Source organism: Periplaneta americana, chromosome 7, assembly GCF_040183065.1.
Source record: "Periplaneta americana isolate PAMFEO1 chromosome 7, P.americana_PAMFEO1_priV1, whole genome shotgun sequence".
Taxonomy (NCBI): domain Eukaryota; kingdom Metazoa; phylum Arthropoda; class Insecta; order Blattodea; family Blattidae; genus Periplaneta; species Periplaneta americana.
Genome location: NC_091123.1, coordinates 33,226,318 through 33,252,306, shown reverse-complemented (window position 1 = coordinate 33,252,306; position 25,989 = coordinate 33,226,318). Strand labels below are relative to the sequence as shown.

At 36.3% G+C, this 25,989-nt stretch overlaps 2 protein-coding genes across 4 annotated transcripts in view; one reads left to right on the top strand and one right to left on the bottom strand.

The window, feature by feature from the left end:
• LOC138703043 (uncharacterized) overlaps positions 1-25,989 on the bottom strand; it is an 825,197-nt gene that overhangs the window by 534,639 nt on the left and 264,569 nt on the right. For all 3 annotated transcript variants that reach the window (XM_069830575.1, XM_069830576.1, XM_069830577.1), the window contains exon 4: positions 4,750-4,829. The gene's annotated coding sequence lies outside the window, so the exon portion shown is untranslated. The remainder of the gene's footprint in view (positions 1-4,749; positions 4,830-25,989) is intronic.
• The window catches only part of LOC138703044 (angiopoietin-2), a 412,233-nt gene that overhangs the window by 134,601 nt on the left and 251,643 nt on the right, over positions 1-25,989 (top strand). The window lies entirely within an intron of this gene.

The following is a 25,989-nucleotide window of genomic DNA, read 5'->3' as shown; positions in this document are numbered from 1 at the left end:
CTAAGACCTCTGGAATATTGGGAACGCTCTAGTAGACTATATTATTATTTTCACCAGCGATGGAAAAGTTCCATCCAAATCTCTTCTGCTAAAATTGCAGTTAATGTGTCACAAAGTTAATTGTATTCAACGACTACGGTCAGTATTGCAGATGTTCAACAAAGGCCACAGAAGTAGTAAAATTTGCTTCCAAGCCCATTTTCACAACTACTCCCAAAAGTGGATTCAAACATTATCTGTGCTTCTTTCACCTTCACATTTGTCAGTTTGACTTTCAGGACTGGAAAGAAGGCGTACAACAGGATTCACGCTCATAATAACTTTTGAACTGGTTGTTAAACTCGAAAGGAAGGTCGTGTCACATCAGTCGGTGCCATATTTCTAATGCCGAACTTAATGAACTTAAACAATGTCAACAAGTTGGCCGTGAAAGTTCCTGAAGTGGGAGAAATAAAGATACAATTTAATGAAATATTATAGGATGACAGGTGTCCGTGAGGGTAATTTCGGTTTGGGAGAAGGTGTGTCGTTCCAGTGAAGAGTACGATTTAACCCTTTACTCCGACATTTACAACTTACGAACAAGCTACGCAGAATTTGCTACGGCGCATGTTTATAAACATGTCATAAAATCTATGTGAAACACTTTTATAACATACAGTGTTTCTCTCTTGATGCCAAGCGGAGACATTTGAAAAGAACGGGGGAAAGAGAGAGACGCATTTGGCACCATAATCGAATACTAAACAAGTTAATAAAGTCATGGAGAGAAAACAAGCGATATTCCATTATCCGCTTCAAGGTTTGGACAATCTCGCTAATTCCGTCCTCAATCTTGCGAGTTTTCTGAATCAAATTTATATTCAGAAGTAAAAGGACTCCCTGACCATGTGGTCAGCATGGCGTAGAACCACTGTTTCAAACAACACAGGATAAACAAAATACAGTTCCATAGAAAAAAGATAGAGCCTATCTTCACCGTCCTTCGGAAAACGAACTTTTCGTTCTGAAAAGGAATTTTAAAACGTTACATTTGTTACGATCAAATTTCTGCATATTTAGAAACAATTCTAAAATACTTTCAATCATTTATTGTCATAATACACTGCTCTCTTAAATTGACTGGGCATATTGGGAATTAAATCAATGACTTCCCACAACACCACACACTGAAATGTTTCATATAAAACCATTTTTATCTCGAAAAGTAAGCAAAAATGAGCAAAATTGTATTAAACTTTTTAATTAGAAAAGACATATGATAGTGTTCCTCGACAATTATTGTGGACGGCAATGAGAAATATGAATATACATGATAAATGGATCAATATTGTTAGGAAAATGTATAGTAATACAAAAGACAAAATAAAAATACAGAACAAATTGACAGAGGAAATCAGATTGAATAAAGGCCTTAAGCAAGGATGCAGTTTATCACCAGTTCTTTTTAATATTTATATAGATCAGGCTCTTAACCTATGGTACAAGAAATGCTCTGAAATGGGTATTCCTATAGAAGATAAAACACTACATTCATTATTATTCGCCGATGACCAGGTGATATTTGCGGGGGATGAAGATGATATGATATATATGGTAAATAAACTAATGGAAGAATATAGAAAATGGGGACTAAACATAAATCTACAGAAAACAGAATATATGTGTTTAGGAAGAGATGTGGGTGACCTCATACTTGAAACAGGAAAAATTAAAAAATGTGAATCCTTTAAATATCTTGGATCAATAATCACAAATATAGGTACATGTGAGAGAGACATTCAAAATAAAATTGCCCTGGCAAAAAATTCTACCAAGACTTTGCATGGAATAATCTGGAATAAAAAAATTACAAAATAAACTAAAATTAAAATCTACAAGAGTATAATACAGAATATTTTATCATATGGAAGTGAAACTTGGTCCAAAAAAAAAAAAAAAAAAAAAAAAAAAAAAAAAAAAAAAAAAAAAAAAAAAAAAAAATTAGAACAGTTGAATTCGACTATCTTAGGAGAAGTCTTCAAAAAAAAACAAGACAGGATAAAATTAGAAATGAACTCCATTGGAAAGAAATGAACGTCACCACATATGTTGTTAAGAGAATAGAAAATCAAACTCTGAAATGGTATGGACATGTACAAAGAATGGGCAACGAAAGATGGCCAAAAAATATATATCAATGGTCACCCCCAGGAAAAAAATAAACGTGGTAGACCAAAATTGAAATGGAAAACCCATGTCAGAGCAATAATGGACGACAGGAATTTGGGAGAAGGAGATTGGAACGATATATATATATATATATATATATATATATATATATATATGGAAACTGAAGACGGCGAACCTGTAAGTGGGAAAAAGCCGAAGAAGAAGAAGAGAAGAAGTTTGAAATTTCATTTTGTGTATATATTCCTATGTGCTATAAGTCTTTAAAACAAGTAGCAAAAGTGAACAATATTTAGCTGTTTTATATGAATATAGATAATCACTGTATCTGTGGTTCCTCTCTTTACTCACAAACCATTCAGGCCAGTAAATCTACTGACATGAGCCTGTCGCATTTAAGCACAGAAGGCCAGCACTCTACTGTCGGTGCCATACAGACCAACTCTCAAAACATATAGATTAGATTAGATTAGATTTATTTATTTAACCTGGTAGAGATAAGGCCGTCAGGCCTTCTCTGCCCCTCTACCAGGGGATTACAACTATAACATGAAAAATAAGATTACAATTAATATTAAATTTACAATTACAATTACAATAAAAATTAAAGTACGACAAGAATACCTGATTAATGAAAGCTAGACATTTTATCATAGAAGTTAAGAACAAAGAATATTTTTGTATTTACTAAATTACAAATTAAACCTACAATAACAAAATTCTATAGTGATGAAATTACCGGATATTGAGATATTTTGTGGTAGATTAAAAGAACTATTTACAAGAAACCATGTCTGAACGAGTCTCAATTACTGACCAAGTGCCTAGTAAGTTTGCGTTATAGAAACGTTATAGAATAAAAACATACTCGTAATTTAAGATTTAGCTATTCAACGTGGTACGAGGATTTTAAGTTTATTCGACACCACCCAAAAATAGACGCATGCTAATTTCGCACCTGCACGACTGCAGACTCAAAAATCCTCGTAATCCATCAGAGAAGATTATCTAATGTTCTTACATAGTATGTTGTACAGTGCAAAGCAACGGTATAACACACAATATTTGTGCGCGTTTTTTGGGGGGATTTTATCCCTAACATCAGAGAGAACAGGAGAAAGGCAATCTATATATTGGATCCAGTTCGAAGAGCTATTCTTCAGAAGTCCTGGTGCAACGTATCGGTTCCATCATCAGGGAAGGCAGGGGAAAGTGGAACTTATATGTTGGATCCGTTAATAAGAGCTATTCTCCGGAAGTCTAAGAACTACATATCGGCTCCATCATCAGGGAAGGCAAGGGAAAGTGGAACTTATCTGTTGAACTCGTTAATAAGAAATATTCTCCGGGAGTCTTAGAGTTACATATCGGCTCCATCATCAGGGAAGACAAGGAAAAGTGAAACTTATATGTTGGATCCGTTAATAAGAGCTATTATCCGGGAGTCTGAGAACTACATATCGGCTCCATCATCAGGGAAGACAAGGGAAAGTGGAACTTATTTGTTGAACTCGTTAATAAGAACTATTCTCCGGGAGTCTTAGAGTTACATATCGGCTCCATCATCAGGGAAAACAAGGGAAAGTGGAACTTATCTGTTGGATCCGTTAATAAGAACTATTCTCCGGGAGTCTAAGAACTACATATCGGCTCCATCATCAGGGAAGGCAAGGGAAAGTGGAACTTATCTGTTGGATCCGTTAATAAGAGCTATTCTCCAGGAGTCTAAGAACTACATATCGGCTCCATCATCAGGGAAGACAAAGGAAAGTGGAACTTATATGTTGGATCCGTTAATAAGAGCTATTCTCCGAGAGTCTAAGAACTACATATCGGCTCCATCATTAGGGAAGACAAGGGAAAGTGGAACTTATCTGTTGAACTCGTTAATAAGAACTATTCTCCGGGAGTCTTAGAGTTACATATCGGCTCCATCATCAGGGAAGACAAGGGAAAGTGGAACTTATCTGTTGGATCCGTTAATAAGAACTATTCTCCGGGAGTCTAAGAACTACATATCACCTCCATCATCAGGGAAGACAGGGGAAAGTGGAACTTATCTGTTGGATCCGTTAACAAGAACTATTCTGCAGGATTCTTCGAGCTACGTGTCAGTTCCATTATCAGAGAAGACAGGGGAAGGGGAATCTATATTTTGTATCAGTTGATAAGAGCTATTCTCAAGGATTCTTGGAGCTATGGATCCGCTCCATTATCAGGGAAGGCAGGGGGTGGGGAACCTATTTATTGCATCCACTACCAAGAACCCTTCTCTAAGAAATTCTGAAAATACTTTTGTAGCGTACATAAAAATTATAATACTTGAAATCGCTGTATGAGAATAAGAATAAGAATAAGAGGGCGTATTGTAAATAGCTCGCTGTGCGTTATAAACGTCTCTTACGTTATCTGGTTAGTACACAAAGCGATATTTACTGTGCCTTCTTTTACGGTAATCGCATCTAGAACAAGTAACGATGCCAACCGCTGCAGAACTATAATAAGATGACAGTAAATCTTGTGGAAAATGTTAAGTTTGAAGTATGCAAATGTTCAGCCGATCTACTTGACTGTACTTACCGACTCAAATTACATCCACGAGGCGGCCTTGGTCGCAGATAATTATGGCGAGAGGACGATGCAGCACACCCACGAGCAGCCTGCGAACAAAATAAAATAAGTCAGGCGGACTAGTACTGTTATGTTGCGGGGAGCATGCAGATTTATGGAAGAGACTCCTCCCGTTAGCACACAGATAATTATCTTCTTTCTTTACCGTTTATTTTCGTTTTTCAAAATGTGAAGAACATCAGTACAAGCTTATTTCTCCTCCTATATTTCTGCAATTTCTTCTTTTAGGATTTTCCTATCCTTGACTGGATTAAGGTTTTAATAATAATTTAATAATTTATTTATTTAATCTGGCAGAGCTAAGGCCAGTAGGCCTTCTCTTCAGCCCAGCCAGACTCTAATTCTAATTGTATACAATTGCTTACATAGTTATTACATTAATATCTAGACCATAAAACAACATGAAAGTAAATAATGAAAGTTGGATAAATAATGTTAGTGTGACAATAATAAACATTGGTAAGAAATAGTTATAATAATAAAAATAATAATAATAATAATAGTAATAATAATAATAATAATAATAATAATAATGAAATAATTTAGATATTTATCTGTGATATTAAACATTGAGAAACCTGAAACAGCTATTATTGTTAACAAGAATTGTTAGAAAAATATTTCGTTAGTCTATTCTTAAATTGGTTTGATGTCTGACAGTCCCTGACATTACTCGGGAGGGAATTCCAAAGCCGAGGTGTTAGAGGTGTTCAAAAGCTCTACAAATATTGATGTAAAAAATATGAGCAATGGATCCACTAGAGCTAAAGTATTCAGAATCACTGTTACGGACAATGCAAATTAAAATAGAAAACTGTAGTCTATAGGCTATTGTAGTCTGCTATGTTAAAGAAAAAAAATTAAATGTTAAAAAAAGTCGGTGTTACAAATGTGACAAATATGGTCTAATTATTATTATGCACTCGTACTTTACGCGTTTCACAATAATTCAGTTTCTTTATCGAGTTGCGAATGATATTTGTGTTCATCTAGCTTATATGTGCAACTATCATTCAAAAAATATACAATAAACGAAGCCATTTACTAGCAACCAAAGAAGAAGATAATCTTTCATTTCCTATATTGCACACACAAGATTTTATATAGCCTTAAGAGGAAGATAGTCCCGCGCCGTGGCGTCGCGATCTAAGGCATCCTGCCTAGGACTCGCGTTACGGAATGCGCGCTGGTTCGAGTCCTCATGGGAGAAGAAATTTTCTCATGAAATTTCGGCCAGTGTATAGGACCGGTGCCCACCCAGCATCGTGATCCATTTGGCGAACTACGATAGGTAGCGAAATCCGGTTGCGAATGCCAGCTATAACGGCTGGGGGGATCATCGTGCTAACCACACGATACCTCTATACTGGTTGCATGATCGTGCTTCGACATGTGGGCGTGAGGCCAGCAGCCGGCTGGTCGGTCTAGGCCCTTCACGGGCTTTAGCGCCACGGATTATTATATTATTATTATTATTATTATTATTATTATTATTATTATTATTATTAAGAGGAAGATATGTCTTACATTTTATGATGTAAGTGAACTTTTCTTTAGGTTTTACTTATAGTCGTTTAAACTAAGACAGAGCTGGGCAGCAAGAGAGGATTCTACTCTCTCACGGGGAGCCATATGATATCTCTTCATCCCCTTTCTTCCCCACCGAACACCGCGCACCGTTGATACAGTTACGGATGAATATTAAGCGTCCCCGTTTAGAGTCTGGATCCGCTCCCGATACTCAGCCCTGAACTAAGAGGTCATATCGTGACTACCTGCTGGAAATGATAGGCTATATTGTTGCCATCTACCGCCCAGTTCGTAGACAAGTGTACTTCCGACGTTATGTCATCTACCGGCATGTATCCGGCGTAACATTACTTATTGACCGTTATTCAGATACTGTTAACTAATAGCTAAATCTGAGTAGTCCGCAGGCATACACCGAGTACAACTATGGGTTCATATTTTCCGAATTAGTGTCTGTATCTCTGTAGTATGCATTTGCCTATTTCAATAACAAGATTCTTAATTATTTATGATCGATGGAACCACTGAAAACAACGATCAGATTGGCTTCCACCCTTGATGCCGCTAGCTATCTTCTGGAATGCTTCTTTATATAATGATTTATTAATAAATTATTATACATCATGTGTATCATTCCCGAATAAATTGACCCGTAGATATTGAATAATAATCCAATTCCTCCCAACAGTTTAAGAAAAATAGCTCTACAGAGGCAGAATGCCTAAAACCACTTTATTCGATGTCAAAGAAGCTAAAATATATACTTCAAGAAAATCTCGAAATAAATTACTACAATTTTTCATATAAATTAGGCCCTATAGCAATTTCTCCTCTGTCTTTATTTGCAAGTAATCCTGCTGGTGAAAAAAAGTTGTGACATATTATATAAGGAGAACAATGTTCACTTTACTCTCCCTGCTACTCACGTACAGTGCACAACAAGGTATTATTGTCAAGAGAAAGAAAGTGCACATTTCGCCATTCCTTCACGCACAGATCTACTAGATTACACAGACTCATTTTCTTGCTGCTATGATGGGCAGCCACTACCGTAAACAAAAATAAGATTATTTACTTTAAGCAACCTCCACTGCGGCTAAAGTGAGAGTATTTCCGGCTCCAAAAATAGAGGGTCCAGGTTCGATGCCACACAGCGAGCTTAATATTTATAGTATCTCAGTCACGTATACATAGATTGGATATATATCTTATATCCTCAGGTTAGATCTTAGTTACATTAAGCGGTGTCCTTGGACCATCCTGACCGAGTCCCATTACAAATGAATACTTAAGAGTAGAAGTGCAAAGAGCCAAAAGTCTATCCCTTTTTATTTGGTGATAGTGGTGGTGGTGGTGGTGGTGGTGGTGGTTGTGGTGGTGGTGATAGCAGCAGAGTATGTATGTATGTATGTATGTATGTATGTATGTATGTATGTATGTTGTACGTACGCACGTACGGGTATGTATGTATGTATGTATGTATGTATGTATGTATGTATGTATGTATGTATGTATGTATGTATGTATGTATGTATGTATTGACGTTTTAACGTATACCGCGGTTGCACACAATTAAGAGGTATCTCTTGTTTTCCGATAGAGGACACCATCTTCGCTACTTACCGGACAGATGGCTTATCTGTCATGGACATGGATGCAGAACTTGGGAAGAGAGGGACGAAAGCATGGGGAAAGAGTTTGTTTCCCCGTCCACAAACCTCGGCCTTCAATGACGTATCTGTGACGTTCCGTAAGCACACTGAATACATATATCTTCTCCCCCTATTATGTCCAATGACGCGAGAGTTGAAAGGAAGGGATGAGTTACGTGTTCCGGCTTGTGACGTCTGCCACAAATGTAGCACAGTTTTACATCTGTGGAGGATATCTGATATTATGAAGTGAGATAATTAAAGACTGTGGGAATGGGAGGGAAGCGGATTGTGACAATTGGTACTATCGCGGCAACTGACGGGAGAAACTTGGGAAATTATGAAAAACCATAGTCTGGATAGCTAGACCTTGGGATCGAACCCCGGATCTCCCAAATAGAATACAAGCGTTGTAACCAAGACACTATCATATTCGTGTATGTATGTAGGCTATTTGCAGCGGAAAGGTGAGCAAATTTTTTCCTCTATTGCTGACAGCATTGCTCCTTCCGCTCATAGTGTTTTTTCTAGCCAGAGACGATAATTTTTCCCATCTTTCAACACTAACTTAGGAATTAATTTCTCATTGCGAAAACCTACGAGATGTGATTATATTGTTAATATTATACATTATTCCACTGTTTATCTAGAAATTCTGCACGCATTGTATCCTTCACCTGACATAATTAGGAACATTAAATCCAGACGTTTGAGATGGGCAGGGCATGTAGCACGTATGGGCGAATCCAGAAATGCATATAGAGTGTTAGTTGGGAGGCCAGATGGGAAAAGACCTTTGGGGAGGCCGAGACGTAGATGGGAGGATAATATTAAAATGGACTTGAGGGAGGTGGGATATGATGATAGAGACTGGATTCATCTTGCTCAGGATAGGGACCAATGGCGGGCTTATGTGAGGGCGGCAATGAACCTCCGGGTTCCTTAAAAGCCAATAAGTAAGTAAGTTATGTAGAAATTTGGTGTTTTTACATCCCTGTTTACAGTATGAAGAGATCACTATTACATACATATGACAAAGGTCCTCATTTTGAACAATTCGTCTTAATAAGTTATTGGTATATACTGTACATGCTTAATATTGTTAGCAGTTACATTATTTATAGTGAAACTAAGTATATAGGCACTAACAAAATCAATTAATCGTGTTTCTACTCTTCAAACTTTATAAATACATAACTCCACAACAAGCAGCAAAGAATTTGCAATCTAGCTTTCCTATCCAGAACAGAGAAAGAAAGTAGACTAAGAGGGGAAGACATAACACTGGGAAATTAGCAGCATACAAGTTATGTATGTTGCAACATTTCCGAAAGACTAGAGCGTCGACTATTCATGTAGAAGACCTTGGTTCAAATTCCAGCGGGTTTAAGTGGAATACGTGATCGAGTAGAGATGGTGGTGAAGATCAATTTTCTCCAGTATAGCAATCCCTCCTGTCACAACTCCAGCAATTCACTATCACAAAAACTGGCATTAACACCATTCATTAAGAGTGAAAACAAAGGTATCCATGATAATTATACGGGCTGTGTACCATGCACACATGTGGTGTATGTTCCACTTTGTACAGCTGCAATGCAATTTCAGAGCGAATGTGATGGTGTCATTGTGATACGAAGTAACAAGTAATTTACATCATAAACGTACAGATTAATCTTTTGAGATATCGCTTCGGGTAACAAAACGTTGAATGCCTACATAATTCTCCTACCGATTCATTAAACAAGAGTTCCAGGAGGTCTTTATAATGAAAATTACCGCTTTAATTTTAAATGTCTGTCCATGACCTAGTATGTATTGTATAAACAGCTAGGATAACGTCATGCGTTATAAATTCAATAATACTATTACATTCGATATTATTTCTCAAGTTATATAACTTGCTGATTGTCGTAAAGATAGGCCTATTACTTTATTTTACGAATATAATGTGGACTCTTATTGGTCATTAGGCTTGTGGGACATACCAAAGTTTTAGGTGAAAATAGATTTAATAGTATAATCGAGTTTTCAACGAAATACTATGCATGATACAAATAGCACTTGATTGTAAAATACAAAATTTGTAATAATCCATGTGCAATAATTAAAGAATTTCAGTACAAAAGTTTAGTTCAATATTTCTAGACTTTTAGTATTCAGATTGGAATAAAAATTCCCATAATTCAATCATTCTGAATTCAGTGGTATAAAAGACAACTACTGTTCCCCAACCAGGAGATAAACCGTGAAAGGAATGTGCTTACTATTGCGTCATCTATTGGAGCGAAGTAGATAGATAATATTAGAGTTATAGCGTCAGTTTAAAAATCATGCGCTCTCCTGCATATGTTATTTCCTGTATGGAGGGATTAAAAGACCAGGAGATTAACAGTGATCTAATTTTATAACTAGGATAGTACAAAAATGTGTATATCAGTGTTATGGTTTGTGCTTTGAGAGATAGCCAATAGAGATACGAGTACCCACGTGTGTGACCTTATGACATCTTATGACATCAACATTCATTCACAGCATCAACCCGCTTCGTTTCATTCCCTGGAGACTTTCTCGTGGTTGGAGTACAGTAGTTAGTTTCGTATACAAGTGTAAAAGAAACGCCCTAACTGATAATCTGTTTCCCACTTTGCTAAATGTGTCTCATTCTTGAAGTGCACATTACCTGCTACAATCTTCAATTATATGCCTTGTATATTTTTAAGTTATCAAGTAATGTATATCGTAAATTTCAAAGCAAACTTTAGTTAAATGTTTCACCCTTAGTGAAAAAGAAAAAAATTAAACTTTGATTAATAATTTTTTACATTTCTTTCAATGCATATTTTTTTTTTCGTGTTATGTGTATGACATTCCTAAACCCGTAGGTCTATTTTGTATAACACAGGCCGCAGAAAACACTGCAAAAATTGCATGTAAATTGATTCGGAGTTTCAGAGATAAATTCACTTAAGTTTGAAAAATATCAACTTAAGGAAAACTGCATTAAAAAAAAAAACAAGGATGTATGAATTACATACGTCGTCAAATTTAAAGAGGCCATTTAAGGGGTGATCTGCAGAGATATCCCCACAAAAATATATATACTGTTTTAAAGAGTAAGTTTTGTACTTTTTAAACACAAAAAAAAATCTGATTTTTGACCCCTAATCACTACCCGGTCCCTTTAACAATAGAATAGGGTTTTCTTCGTGCATGGTAGGTAATAGTGTTGTGCATTATAGGCTCTATGTTCGATTCAAATTTGTCGAGTAGGGCGAAGTTCGATATTCGCCAATGTTCGCACTGCAGGAGGAGACCTGTCGTGTTTGTTCCATATTGTTATAAAACTATTTTCTGTTCTCCATGTTCTTCATGTTTAACTGCTTAAGGATTTTAGCACAGATCTTGCGATTAGTTTTTTCATATGAAATAAAACGAATTCTGTAATGTCCTGGTTGCCTCTCTCATTTTCGAACATTACAGGACACTAGAAGGCAATGATCGGCACTCAATGGGTTGGCGCACTACGATAACAACCAGTACTGGTAGAAAATAAAGTTTATCTGCTAAATACTCGTACTTGGCACGAGTTGGTAAAAGTATGAGTTATGCCCCCTCGTCTCAACTAGTACTTCCGTAAGCAAGCGATATACTATCTCCGATTACTGTTCTGTATATCTATCCATGACTACTATTTTCTATCAAACAGAATATATATGTGATTGCATAACTTACAGCAAGGGTTAACTGTGTGCCAGCTGCAGAGTTGGACAACTAACGCAACACTGCTTCGGCAAGACTCAAAGCTTATTCTTAAGTGCAAATTCTCAGTAGATCCCTCCATACGTTAGAAATTAAAATAGTTCGTCAGATATGTTGCAGGCCCTACGTACTGTATACTGGCATAACTTTAACCAGATAACATGCACTTCGGTTTTCGACGTTATGTTCATATCGCGCCGCGTCCAAAAGCAAAATCTGGTAGACAAAACGAGGCGCTGGATTAAAAAGACTAGAGCGTCTCAGCTTTCATACAAAGGGCCAAAATCAAAATTCCAGTGAGTTAAAGTGAATTTATGTAGTACAAGACGGTGATGTGACAAGTATTTGCAGAGCACTTCCATTCACACTTCCACCATGCGGCCATGTCTCCAGTTATTATATTATTATTATTATTATTATTATTATTATTATTATTATTATTATCATCATCATCATCATTATTATCACTACTACAATCACCATCACTATCATCCGATTCATAAGTTTTAGGCTATATGGCCTGTTCTGGTTTTACATTTCAGTTAGGCTACTTATGTCGTCCTATATTCCTCCTTGTTCCTTATTTCTAAAACCATTAAGTCGTGAACATCCCTCTGCTATTCGTAAGTATTTCATTTCGGAGAAACATAACTTCCTTCATCCTTTTGTATCATTATCTAACAAATTTATTCCCGTATAAAAGTGTGCTGCCATGGATTTTTAAGATTTCAGGTCTGCAGTTTTTTCGTCTTTTATTATTTTTCTAATTGTAGGCCTACCTCATATTTTTGGACATCTTGGAAGTTTTATTTATTCGTATATTTTGTCACAGTTACACGATAAATTTTACATAAACAATTAAAACACGCAATATGCTTTAAAACTGTCACCAATTACGTAAACCTTTGATATTACTATCATGATTACTACTACTACCTCTACTACTACTACTACCACCACCACCACCACTACTACTTCCCGAACCACCACCATCATCACCACCACTACCATCACCACCACTATTGTTGTTGAAGTTAAAGGATACTGAAGATCGTCCAAAAATTTGAAATCTAGGGACAAAAATGCAGAGGATGGCAGCTAACACCTGACAGCGTAATGTTTAATGCTCTATGCAGAACTCTGGTTTAATCCAAGAGGAAACGGAAGACAAGATTCGAAGGAGGATTGTCATCCAAGAATTACCACATGCCTATACATTTGTTTGCATGAATTATACGGTCGCAGAGAAAACCTTGGTATTGAGGAATATTCTGTACACTACAGTATATTAGCTACTTATTATCATTATCATCACCTATAGTGCAGCCAACATTTAAGATGTTAGAGTGATATATACATGATTGATTTAAAAGTACAAAGTTTTACAATTTTCTAACGTTTAATTTGAAGAATTTCTAAAAACTAATATGAGTTATTACTTACTTACTTACAAATGGCTTTTAAGGAACCCGAAGGTTCATTGCCGCCCTCACATAAGCCCACCAGCGGTCCCTATCCTGTGCAAGATTAATCCAGTCTCTATCATCATATGAGTTATTATTATTATTATTATTATTATTATTATTATTATTACTATTACTCAAGTGCGTTGTCTTGTGTCACCATAATATTACGTGTCATAGAAAACATTTTAAATGTTTAAACTTAGAATATGTGAAGAAAAAATTTCGATGCGAATGTTTCTGCACAAAAAATCTGGGAAAAATGCTTAAACACAAAAAAAAATGCAGCAGAAAAAAAATAGTAAAATTCAAGATGAGAATGCAGTGCATAAAAGTACTGCATCAATTTAATTTCAGCGCTTCAAAAATAGATGACACAGCAGGTGTATCCTCAATTCTAGGGGCTGTTAATTTCATCTCCACAACAATTAATATAAAACCAATTAATATAAAACCAGAACGAATTCCCCTTTTCGTATGATCAGTAGCCATTACAGCATTATTACTATTATTATCACTACCAGTACTTGCTGGAGCAATCATCTGACAAACCGTGGTTGAGTCTGTCAAACGCTCAGACAGAAGAACCACGGATAGCATTCGACAACTGGCATGGCATTTCGCAGATATCTGTTTTGGGCCAATACTAAAAACTTCTGTTTGCGAGAACCGGCCTGGAATGATTATAATAACACGTCAAACTGAGTTACTCAGATACACCCTATCGCACAGCTGTGTTGTTAAATAAAAATTCGATATGATATTTTCCGGATCAAGCTGTGGTATTCTTTACAGAGAAACCAACAGGCCAGGTATCAAGTTACGACTCGTTCTTCGACTGGAAGAAAATATTTCGTTGAAGATGAATAGCACGTGCACCACCAAACTGCTTCAGGATACTGACGGTTCACAACAAGTGTTCCAGAAGAGAGATAGGAGGGAGAAAAAAGATTTCAGTGAAGTTATATCTACCAAAGAATCAAAAAATGCCAACGGGAAGGTCGTAGAGTCGTGTTCAAGGCTGTAAACGAATATCCGTGTATTCCAGGAACCTACATGACGTAACCACAACCCAAAATGTACGATGCAAACACTCGTTCTCACATTAAAACTTCAGGTCCACATGATGTCCTAAAGCAGTGGAGCTACCTTCGAGTGGGACACACTGTATAACATAACCTAAATAATATAAACAAGATAAATCGTAGAAAAGCTGTAATTAAGGATGATGAAATAAACATGAACCAATTTAAAAGGTAGGCCTACAATTACTGAAAGTAGAATGTTGGCAAAAAAAGAAACAAATGCTAGGAAGATGATAAAAACCAAATGCTAGTGAAGTGATGAAATTGTAACGATAAACAGCCATGATTGGATGAAACACGTTCTTTCGTACCGTTTATTTGGTCAAAAATAGTAAGACGTAGTAAAACTGTAATAGTCACCCTAAAATACCTACTAGAGGAACAGTTACAAATGAATAAATGGTAACACTTATCATGTGAGCGAATCCCAGATAAATTGATTACTAAATATGAACAAAATTATCTAAATTGTGGACTATAAGCTGCTGTATAGACATAGAGGTAGGCAGACCTTTTCGGTATCAGAGATACTTGAAACGTGTCTTTCCGTGGAAATATTGGAAATCAATTTTTTTAGTATCATGATACTTTCTTCTCACATTACTTACAATGAGAAAATAAAAAACGCAAAAATAAACTAAAAGGACCGTGAAGCAGCTAAGAGAAAAGAAAAGAAAAGAAACTCTTTGACGACAATGAATGAGTTAAATAATGCATAACTTGCTGGGAGTCTAGATTCGATGTCAAGAACGATATAGCCACAAACAAGAGCAATCTCCATAGAGACATAAAAGTCGTACTGGTTCCTCTCCTGGAGCTATTTGTTCTTCCAGTCAATTTCTATGTCAAGCTTGGGGCGAGTTGTGCAACTCGTAAATATTAAAACCGTTGGTCAGTGAATATTAGAATTCCTCAAACACAGTGCGGGAGGGCCTTCATTTTTGCGGCGCTTTTGATGCTTATCTGGCATAGAACTGAAGTCTTTATCGCAGATCTCACGAAATCGCTGCATGCCTTAACAAACGGGAACGAAGGCTGGTTAATAATTCAGAATGCTGTGTACGCCAATATGACGCAATCATCTTGCGCAGTTCAGCTCTGAATTTGTGTCACAGCCCGCGGGAATGGGTCTTCGCCTAAACCCAGGGCCGTGTCCGCAGACTTGCAAGGGCTCTAATTGAAAAGGAAAGGGATTCATATTATTTTATTTCGTCTTGTTTCTTAGAGTTTTACATTTTAGCCTTTTCTTCATTCAATTTCAACACAATGTGTGGCAGTATTCCCCAACATAATTATGGTCAACATGACGCCTGGATCCCACCTAAAAATATATTACAATTTACATATACAGAGAAACATCCATGTCACAGAAAGAACTCGAACACACGACTGCCCCTTCCACAAAATTTTGAAGCTCTGCTCTTATTCGTCGCATATACTGCGGTCAGTCTTCAATTGCATTATTATTATTATTATTATTATTATTATTATTATTATTATTTTATAGTGAATCTGCGGACTTACTCCATCATGTTTCTGTATACGTGTTTTCTTTTCAACCTTCCAGTTGCTTATCTCGAAAACAACGCGTTTGCGAGAATACAATTTTGAATAAAAGTCTCTTCGTTTGAAGTGAAAAGACAATGACATTAGTTGCTCATGATTTAGTGAAGATTATCAACAGTAATCTTACTAGAGGTTTTAATTTACCTAGAGAAAATCAAAACTCGAGTGGGATTTAATTGACTATTACACGATTAGAAGAAAGTATATAAAGATTAGAAGTAACGAAGTACTCCAATACAATAAAATATTAATTGACTTACGAAAATACAACTGTCTTCAAATGTAGGCCTATTATTGTACCAGTTCAACATTACAAATATTACGCTACTGTAGATGGCAGTAGTGTGTTATGATTAGTTGTTTTCTTGTTATCAGTTGCGCCAACTATGGAATCTTCATTGAACTCTGTGGACATTTACTAGTCAAGAAGGCTTTGTTGATTCAGTTTCATTTTTATTAAAACAGTTGCATTCCATATCAATTATCCGGATCCCAGTAGTCAACGTCACTTGACAGATGATTTTCAATAAATCTTAGTGTATTAAACAATCTCTGATACGTGACTGTCCATAATATCATATAGCAGAAGCTATAACATAACCTAAATATTATGAATAAGTGTTAGAAAATTTTTAATTAGGGATGATGAAATAAACAAGATAAGTTTTAATTAACGATGATGAAATAAAAAATAAACATGAATAATTTTAAAAGGAAGAATTACTTAATGTACAATTTTCAAATTCGAATGTTTTAGTGACTGGTTGTTCAGTTGATATTATATTGGACGTGAGCGGTAAAAGAAGTGGAACTCGTTGATGTACATGGTGTATTCCTCAACTTATTCAGGATTTCCGAATGGTGCTCTGCAGTTATTTGTAAATAGGATTACAGGGAAGATGAATAGCTATGACATGTGATCTTTATTAATTCTTGTTCTTGAATGCCAATGTGAGTCATATTTGAAACTGCTGTGCATCGACTGGAGTGGTTTGTAATTTTTTTTTTCACGTCCAGACCAGTGCAGTATGAAATTTTGGCAAACAAAGAAACAAATGCTAGGGTAGTGATAAAAATAAACAAATGCTAGGGAAGCGATAAAATTAAACAAATACTAGGGACGCGATAAAATTGTGCGATAAGCAGCCATGATTGGTTGAAAGACGTCCTTTCGTACCATTTTATTGGTCAAAAGTAGTATGACGTAGTAAAAGTGTAATAGTCAAGGTAATTTTAAGACCAAATTAGTTTCCTAAAATGGGAATCCAAACATTTTTAATACGATTCTGATTTTACGCAAAGAATAAACAATTTTCGTTTGAAACCATTTTTATCAAATCCTTAAATTTTTAAATATTTAACAAGACTGAAAAAAAGCTTAGAAAACTGAATGATTTGATTGTACTTGCGAGGCAAAACAAATTATATGAAACATTACTTTATGTAAGCAAGTGAGAAAGCAGCGATGGCGCAGACTTTCACTGCGAAGTTCTCACATTGTTCTGGCATATTTTCATAAACGATCGACACGCGGTGAGACGCCACTGAGCAAATATAACGAAGCGGTTCTATATTGACTCAGAACTTCAGTGAAATTTGCTCCAGCATCACAATGACCCTGTACCTCAACATTACTATAGTTCTCATATGAGAAAGTTAATGCAAACTGAATCTATTCAATAAACAAGAGCCACAATGCCTCGTAGGCGTATCGGAACTACACGCCACGTTGCCGCTCGTTGCATTCATTTCCAAGTGGTTGTCGTGAGCAGGGAGGCACGTTTCGTATACGTCAGCTTCGTTCTACATAATCGAAAACAGGTGGAGAAGCCCCTACAAACGATTAAAAAAATGAATAACATTATTACCATCACGAATTTTGCTCTATGCAATCGGTACTGATGGTATATGCTTCTGGAATTGTTGGTGAGGCTGCAAAATCTGAAGATATTTTCTAAGAAATGTAGAAGCATACAGCGTATTCCGAATCTCACCGGTCCGGTGGCATCAGTGACGTCACGTTGCAACGAAATAAGGAACAAAACTGCTGGAAGGATCGATGCTGTCATGGCGACTGTGTTAAGTGGTTATCTATGCTACGCTAGCAAAATTTTGCGAAATTTCCGTACTGCCATCTCGTTCAAAGAAAAGAGATCATAAGCAACTTATTTCTTGAACCGGTAGTAATAACTGGTCCGTTGACATGTTCGCTCATAAGCCATTAACATATTGTTTTTACATTGTGCTCATTACAAACAATACAGCAGAACTAAAGCAGAACACACAGCCATGACACAACAGTGCACGATGTCATTCGTCTGCTAATTCCCGCCCTATACAAGAACCAATCAGATTCACTGATGGCGGCTGATGGAGACTGCCACCACCTCTGCAAGTTGATGGCACCGGTGCGACACCAGTGGAGTATCAATGACGTCATCGGTGGAATTCGGAACACCGTGATGCCATCGGATTGCTCACCGGTGAGATTCGGAATACGTTCACTGGCGAGGCTTGCAGGTTAAGTATTGAGAATGGACACTGCCTTGCCTCTTCAATAAATCCATAATAATTATATCAGAAATAATCAATTTCCCTGAAAAAGAGGCTTTTGTTTGGAGACTTACTGTCTATGCAGTATTGGGCAATTGGAGTGTCTCGCGGGTTGAGGGTGGTGGATGGAGGTCGCTGCATTCCTAAGTGGAGATAAGGCTCTTTCACTTTCCTCTTCAAAATACCCACACTCTACTCAGAGTGCGAAATGAATGTTTTCTTCAGAGAGCGACATTAAAATTTAAATAAATCCAGTTTTCATTAATCATTCTTCGAACTAACCCATACAGTTTTGCACGTCCGGTACAACTGAGTGAAAAGAACGATGTCTGTGGCCGTCTTTAAAAAGGAAATTAAAATTATAACTGCTAAACTATTCTCTGATTGAGATTCTGACTGATATGTACCTCTATTATCAGGCAGTACATTTCACTTGACGATATATGTCAGAGGAAGAACAATTGTTTGCATGCAGCTAGTCGGCGATGTATGCAATGGAAGAGGAAAGGAGCTGGCAGCCCTATCCCAACATCTCCTGGCCTAGTTGCCTCACAGGTAGTGCCTTCTTGTTATCACTTGTGAGGTTCAGATCTGTTTTCGGACAGTTGACTAAACAACAACAACAGTTAAACAACAGGTTTTCCAACTCATTGCCGATAAAAGTACTGTTCATAATAATTTAGCAGTGTTGGCCGACTCCGTATTATTATCGCGTTAAACTTATATTAAAAAAGAAACGAAAATCATTGTTACGAACTGTATTAATACGAAAACTATAAATTTGACATATGAAAGGGATAGATACTATCCCTGGCAAGAACAAATTAACACCATTTAGCATAGGACATCAAATTCTGTAGGGGGACAATCCTCAGCATCCCCCCTCAATTCGCACCCTGCCCCTATCTCGGTTGTATTAACCATAGCATCTCCTCTCCTATTTACTGCAGGTTTCATTAGGACGTGCGTCGGAATTTTCATCTTTAAGAAAATTCAAAACAACTGTTGTTTTATTTAAATTGAATTCTCAAGAACTACTCTGTCAATTTAGATGCTATATAACGGAACGTATTTTGCAAATGCATAAAGCTTGTTAACCTTGGTTAGCTTATATTTAAGAAAATAAGTTAATTTTGTTATCTTTAACCAGAGGCTGTCAAATTCTTCCGAATCAGTGATCTTTCCAGTAATCACTAGAAAGGCAAAACAGTGATTATTCTATTTTTACAAAAAGTGAAAACATTTTCACAGGATGTAATGAAATAGACCGACTTGTACACTTGCAATGTGTTCTATTAAAGAAAAATAGCTTTGCAGATTAATTAAATTACGCTTGTCTCATGAGTAGAGTTGCTATTATCAAAAAATGAGTTACTTCATTATTGTAGTTACGTATTTATCAATCTTCCGAACATTAAGTATCATTTTATGCTCCCACTTTGTAGAGTTCCCAAATTTTAATATCATGAATCGTGGTTATTGTATACCTACGTATCGTTAGAAAACATTAATTATAATTAATTTCTGAAAAAATAAAATATAAGCTTCTGAAATGATGTAATTATTTCGAAAAGAAAAAAAAAGACTAAATATATGCAACTGATCAAAAAATTAATTTGGGTTAAGACGTTCCAAAAAATTAAACAGAGTTGTAGAATATTTCAAGAAAAGGAAGTAACATATAGTCAAAATGGTAAATAAAATATTACTTAGTAACTTAATATCATAACTCAAAGGGTAATCATGAACAAAAACCACATAAAACTGAACAAAATTAAAAGTGAAAATACAGAGTGACTCAAACCTAAGTTACCGGCATTCTGACTGAGCCGCGAGGTCGCCGTGTGGCAGGCAGAACGTTGGGTTTCCCTGGTATCTTGTTTGCTTTGAGCCCAGCAAAGGACACAATGCGTGGGTTCGCCCTATCAGATGTTTCACTAAGCCAGCGACATAACCTGCTGGAACTTCACACTGTCGATCTCCGATAGTTGTCTGAACCGTGTTGAGAAAAATGTATTTTAACTATGGTTAGATAGACAATACAGCAAAGCATTTTCCTCGCTGTAACGTGTCTAGTAAACAATCGTATGACTTGTATTTACATAGATTCGGCGGTGTTTTCGAGTTACAGAACCATCAAACCAGAGCGCTATTAAGGCCCAATTGTATAAAACTCCCTGACTAAAGATCAACTTTGATCGAAGATCGAAGAGTGAACCGGGTTCAGACACTTTTTCTATTGTATAAAACTTTTCTGCGATCAAATTACCTTGGTTCAAATGCAATCTAAGTTCACGTGAAAAGGATTTGGCAACATCGCATAAACAGGTGAAATATGTGATGCGCGGACCACGTTGTACAAGTTTGTTCAGTGTTGCCAATTTAGTGAGTTTAACTCTTTTTCAATAACAACTTCTTTTAACTTTTATATTGCTTAAATAGGGATTTAGCGAACGTTTTAGCACCCCATAGTGACAAAATTGAATCTTTCTTTGTTGATAATGAGAAATCTAGCGACTTTACAACTACTTTTTGGCGACTTTCCGTACACTCTATTGGAGATACTGGTTTGTTTTGTGCAATGTAAATAATGGCGGACAATAAGAAGAAGGTTAACTGTTCTCCAAATTGTTATCATGTTATGGTGTTTGATACTGCTAAACATAATAAAGCTTTATAAAACGACAAATTGAACATTTATGAATGTACCTATCATATCCATTAATAATTAATTAATGGTTGTTATAAACATAATATAATTATAGGTTATGTTATTTGATACTGCTGAACACGATAGAGCCTTATACTATACAAGATTGTTTTGTATTAAGGCAAGAAATTGAAAAAAATTATATATAAATGTAACTACCATATCTATTAATATTAATAACAATGTTTATTCTATTTGCACAGTCTGCCACTCGTATATTTCAAACAGAAAAGAAATAACTGAACTTGGATCATCTAACTTAATCGGAGAAATTTCTTCAGTCAAAGTTGACTTTAGTTTGAGACAAATTAATCTCAGATTAGACTTTATACAACACAAAATTGCAAGTTCAGCTGGAACGAGGATCAATTTAACCTCTGATCTAAGATTAAATGGTTTATACAATCGATCCTAAATTATTTCATAAGTGACCAGAAATACTGTAGGTTCCGTTCTTGATATGAAACATTGTCAGAATGGTGCTCTAACAAAACAGTTGGAAGATAAACCTGTGAGGAAAATGCGCTGTTGTACTGTATAATATATGGTTAAAAATATGCATTTCTTAATACAGCTCAATAAGTGACTGAGATTGGCAATGTAAAGTGCCAGTGGAATTGTGTCGCTGGTTTGAATAGCTGATAAGGCAACTATGTCATTTTCCGGGCTTAAAGCAAACAAAATGTCAGTTCGGTAAAGATTCCGGTAACTTAGGTTTGACTCAGGAGTTTGTAATTAAGAGGACTCGCCCCTTAACCAAGCTTTCATAAATGTTTGCAAACAATATCTGACTTTGTTCTATAAATATTGTCCCATACATATTTTTCCAAGCTAATGAGATGTCATTACATGAACTACCTAATAGCTTAACATTAAGAGTTCGATCCTGGGGCGAAGAAATATTCATTTTTGCAATAGGTACTTTATGAAGTTATTACAGGTCTAAATAAGCCCCGCATTAAACATAATTGGAATACGATGCCGATTACACACTACGTGCTAGTACTGATCTCACGAAAGCATGAAATCTCTAACCTCACTGCCATTCATGCCTCCACGCGAGGCACCTTTACCTTTTCCAACCTGATATCATACAGATATTTACTGGAGAGTGTTTTAATGCCTTTCGTTGAAATACTTTCAGTTTTTTCCTTTATCTTAATGGCAGTGCATGTCGCAATACTATAATAAGTGATTGTTACGTACAACTTTCGTTTTGCTGGGTAACATTTTACTTATAAAATACTCATACCGTAATAACATAACAGTGCTTACTAACAATTAAATTCTTGAGCCAATTAACTTTCTTTCTCTTACTCCTGAGCCTTACTTCTCCCTCGTCGTTCTTCTTCCTCCTTTCCCTTCTTCTTATTCGTCTCCATTCTCGCCCTTTGCCCTTTCTTCCTCCGACTTCTCTCTCCTTTTTCTGATGAGGGATCGGTGAAGCGGAGAAAAATTCTTTCCGGCGCCGGGATTCGAACCCGAGTTTTCAGCTCTACGTGCTGACGCTCTATCCACTAAGCCATAGCGGATTCCAATTCCGATGCCGGATTGAATCCTCTCAGTTTAAGCTCCACCTCTTAGTTTCCCTTTAGTGGCCAACCCTCATGCACTGTGTCACAGATGTGTGACAGTGGCACAATGTCCAACACACTCCACCGATACTTCATCATATGATAACGCAGAATTCCTGCACGGAAATATCATATGTACTTCGATACATCGCAATAATATTTTACTTTTTCCGCCTAATTTCCTCCCTTGTTATTTCTTCCTTTTCATTCTTCTTTCTCTTCCCTTCCATTGTCAATTACCACCATATATCTAGGTAATAGTCCGCATCTAAATATTTATACAGTATTAAAAAAAAAGGAAGGCGTGCGGTATCGTCAAAGTTAAGGAGTAATGCTGCAAGCCAGAAGGTCGCAGGTTTAGATTTCTGATGTCATGGATTATCTCCATTGATCTAATCTTTTTGGCCGCACTACGGCCCTGAGGTTTATTCAACCTCTAAGACAGTGGTCGGTAAAGATTATATCATATAAAATGCAGCCTGCAATAGACAGCAAAGAGGAAAAGTAGGAGATGAGGATACCCAAACTGCTTAACATTGAATGAACAAGTGATGGCTAAGGGGAGAGATATGCCTTACACCTCCACCTCCTCGTGTATTAAGGGGTGACTCGCGAGTCACAAAATGTCGACCACTGCTCTAAGAGAAGCAACTACAAGGTGTAATAAAGGCGAGCACGTAGGACTGATATCCTTACCGTCGTTAATGCCGATTGTATGTACGCGAGGGCTCGCTTAGCCTCCCACCACCCTCTCGGCCTCCATGACCTGTAATGGGGATGACTTTACTTTTTAATATAAAAAGGACACTGAATGAATGAGTTTTCTTTTTCAAAATAATTCTAGAAGGTATGGTATCATTATAATACTGAGTTAATTATATCTTTCCACATTACACTGACCTTCAGGGCTATCAAAAATTATTTTATGCTCGACCATGCCGAAATGTAGTAATTATACACCTGGTAGTAGCCCTTTAATGCACCTCATTAAAGTACACCTATTCATTATAATTCAGTTGTTCAGCCAATGAGAAATCACCATTGTACCATTATAAAACCGCAAGTATCGATTATTCTCGGATATGCAATCGAAAGACAATTAGCGAAAAGTCACGGAGACTGGAAATCCAATACTGTCGCAGAAGGTTATGTTCTGTTACTATAATAATTAGCGTTAATTGTAAATAATATTCAAATAAATTCAATTTGTCATCTCGTTTTTCAATTCTAAATCAATTTCCAGGTTATATCAAGACTAATCTTCATGTTATTCTCTAGATTATATCAAGGTCAATGACATTCGTTCCTCGTAAAAAATCAATACTTTCGCGTCTGCGCACATCTCACAATTCAGATCAGTTCCGCTCTTCACTTACATAACCATAACATGAATACTTATGAATAATTTCAAGTTAGAAATATGGTCGAGCATAAAAAGTCGTATGAAACTTGCCTATAATGGTAGTTAAGACGCTCGTATGAAAATTATGAAACTCGCTTGCGCTCGTTTCATAAACAAACGTACTCGCGTCTTAATTACTACAATTATAGGCTCGTTGCATAATGTACTATTTACCACTTAACACCGAGATTATAAACATGATAAAATACGTATAATATCGAATTTAAAGACATGCATACAAACTACAATAATTTCGACGTTTCAGGCGGTTTTGGTCTCTCCTTTTAGGTCACGAATTTTTTCGGTCATATGACATTTCGGCCAATAAGACATTTCGATCAATACGGTTATGGTACAACGATACTAGAGTAATGCGACGTTTCGGTATCATGAACATAATGGTCTTGCGATTGTCTTAGCTGTAGTATATTAGCAGTGTTCATCATTCGATTGTATTGTCTGTATCCTAGCAAGGTACATCATTCGTATTCGGTTTAGAATCACTTTAATTCTCAGTCCGTCATTACTTTTACAAAATCTTGAGTTATAACAAAATTAATATAGTGAAAATGGCACGAATAATTCAGTCAACGAAGAACAAACCAATGCCTGTATTAAATGAATTGTTACCAATTTGACAAACAGAAAACCCGTCGTTACTGGCGTTGTGAGGACAGGGAAACATGTACAGCAAGATGTACTACTGGTATGAGTCTTCACAGTATAGAAATATTAGTTGATGGAATAGGGAAACACAGTCTTCCTTCGGGGGTGAACATTGAAGAAACTGGTAGTGAAGACGATGAAGAATAACTTGTGCTACTGGCACAAAAATAAAATGCAGTAAAAGAAGTTTTGTTTTATCTCATTCATACCGAAAAAATGAGTTATCGATTTCAGTGACCCTAATGATTCACCGTAAAATCGTGGCTCAAATAATGAATGTGCTGAGTGACCTAAAAATTCCGACAAATAACCAGTGACAGATATACAACAGTGAGCGAGAAAACATGACCAAAATGTCCGAGACCAATATGTATGTGACCTATACGTATACTGACCGAAAAACATTCACCAAAGTCGCTGCGAACCTAATTTCGAAGTCTTCTCGCCCAACTTGGTTCTCAAACGCATTTAAATAGTCTCTACAGCATGATTAACCACTGTCATATATTACGGCACAAAAAAAAAATAACTTTCATTGAGAGATTCAAACGCTAACTTCCTCTGTGTACCAACTGCAAGCAACTCTCCGATGCTTTCTTATTTCATTAAACAACTGCGAAGTGTTTTCACTCCCGTCACATCATCAACCCGGAATCACGATTCGGGAAGGTCACGAATCACCCTGCAGCCTCGTTTTGTACTGAAGGCCACGGCTTGACCCGCAATTGTCCAATTAAATTCAGTACCGAGGATGTTACTGTTTATTCAAACAAGGCTTCATGTCCAAATACGTACAAATCTTGATTTTATTTGTTTAGCTTTTGATAGGAAACAAATAAACGTTTTCAAACTTTCTCTTTTTGACGGTAAGTAAAAATGTTATTCACCCTTTATCCAGTAGCTTTTAACATAATATGTTTAGTTTTAACTGTCTTTTTACCATCTCCTCCAATAATAATAATAATAATAATAATAATAATAATAATAATAATAATAATAATAATAATAATAGGCTAACAATAATCGCTATAGTGATATATAAAAAATGAAACCTAGCAATCTGCATACAATATGAAAATTTCTTTGTGCGAGATCGTGCGTATTTGCTTGCTTTCCGCACAAAACCAATAGGCCTACGCGGTAAGTGTGAAATACCACATTCAGTATTCCCAACGTAACACACATAACAATTTCCCTATTCTTACCGCTTAGCGTCATATTCATTT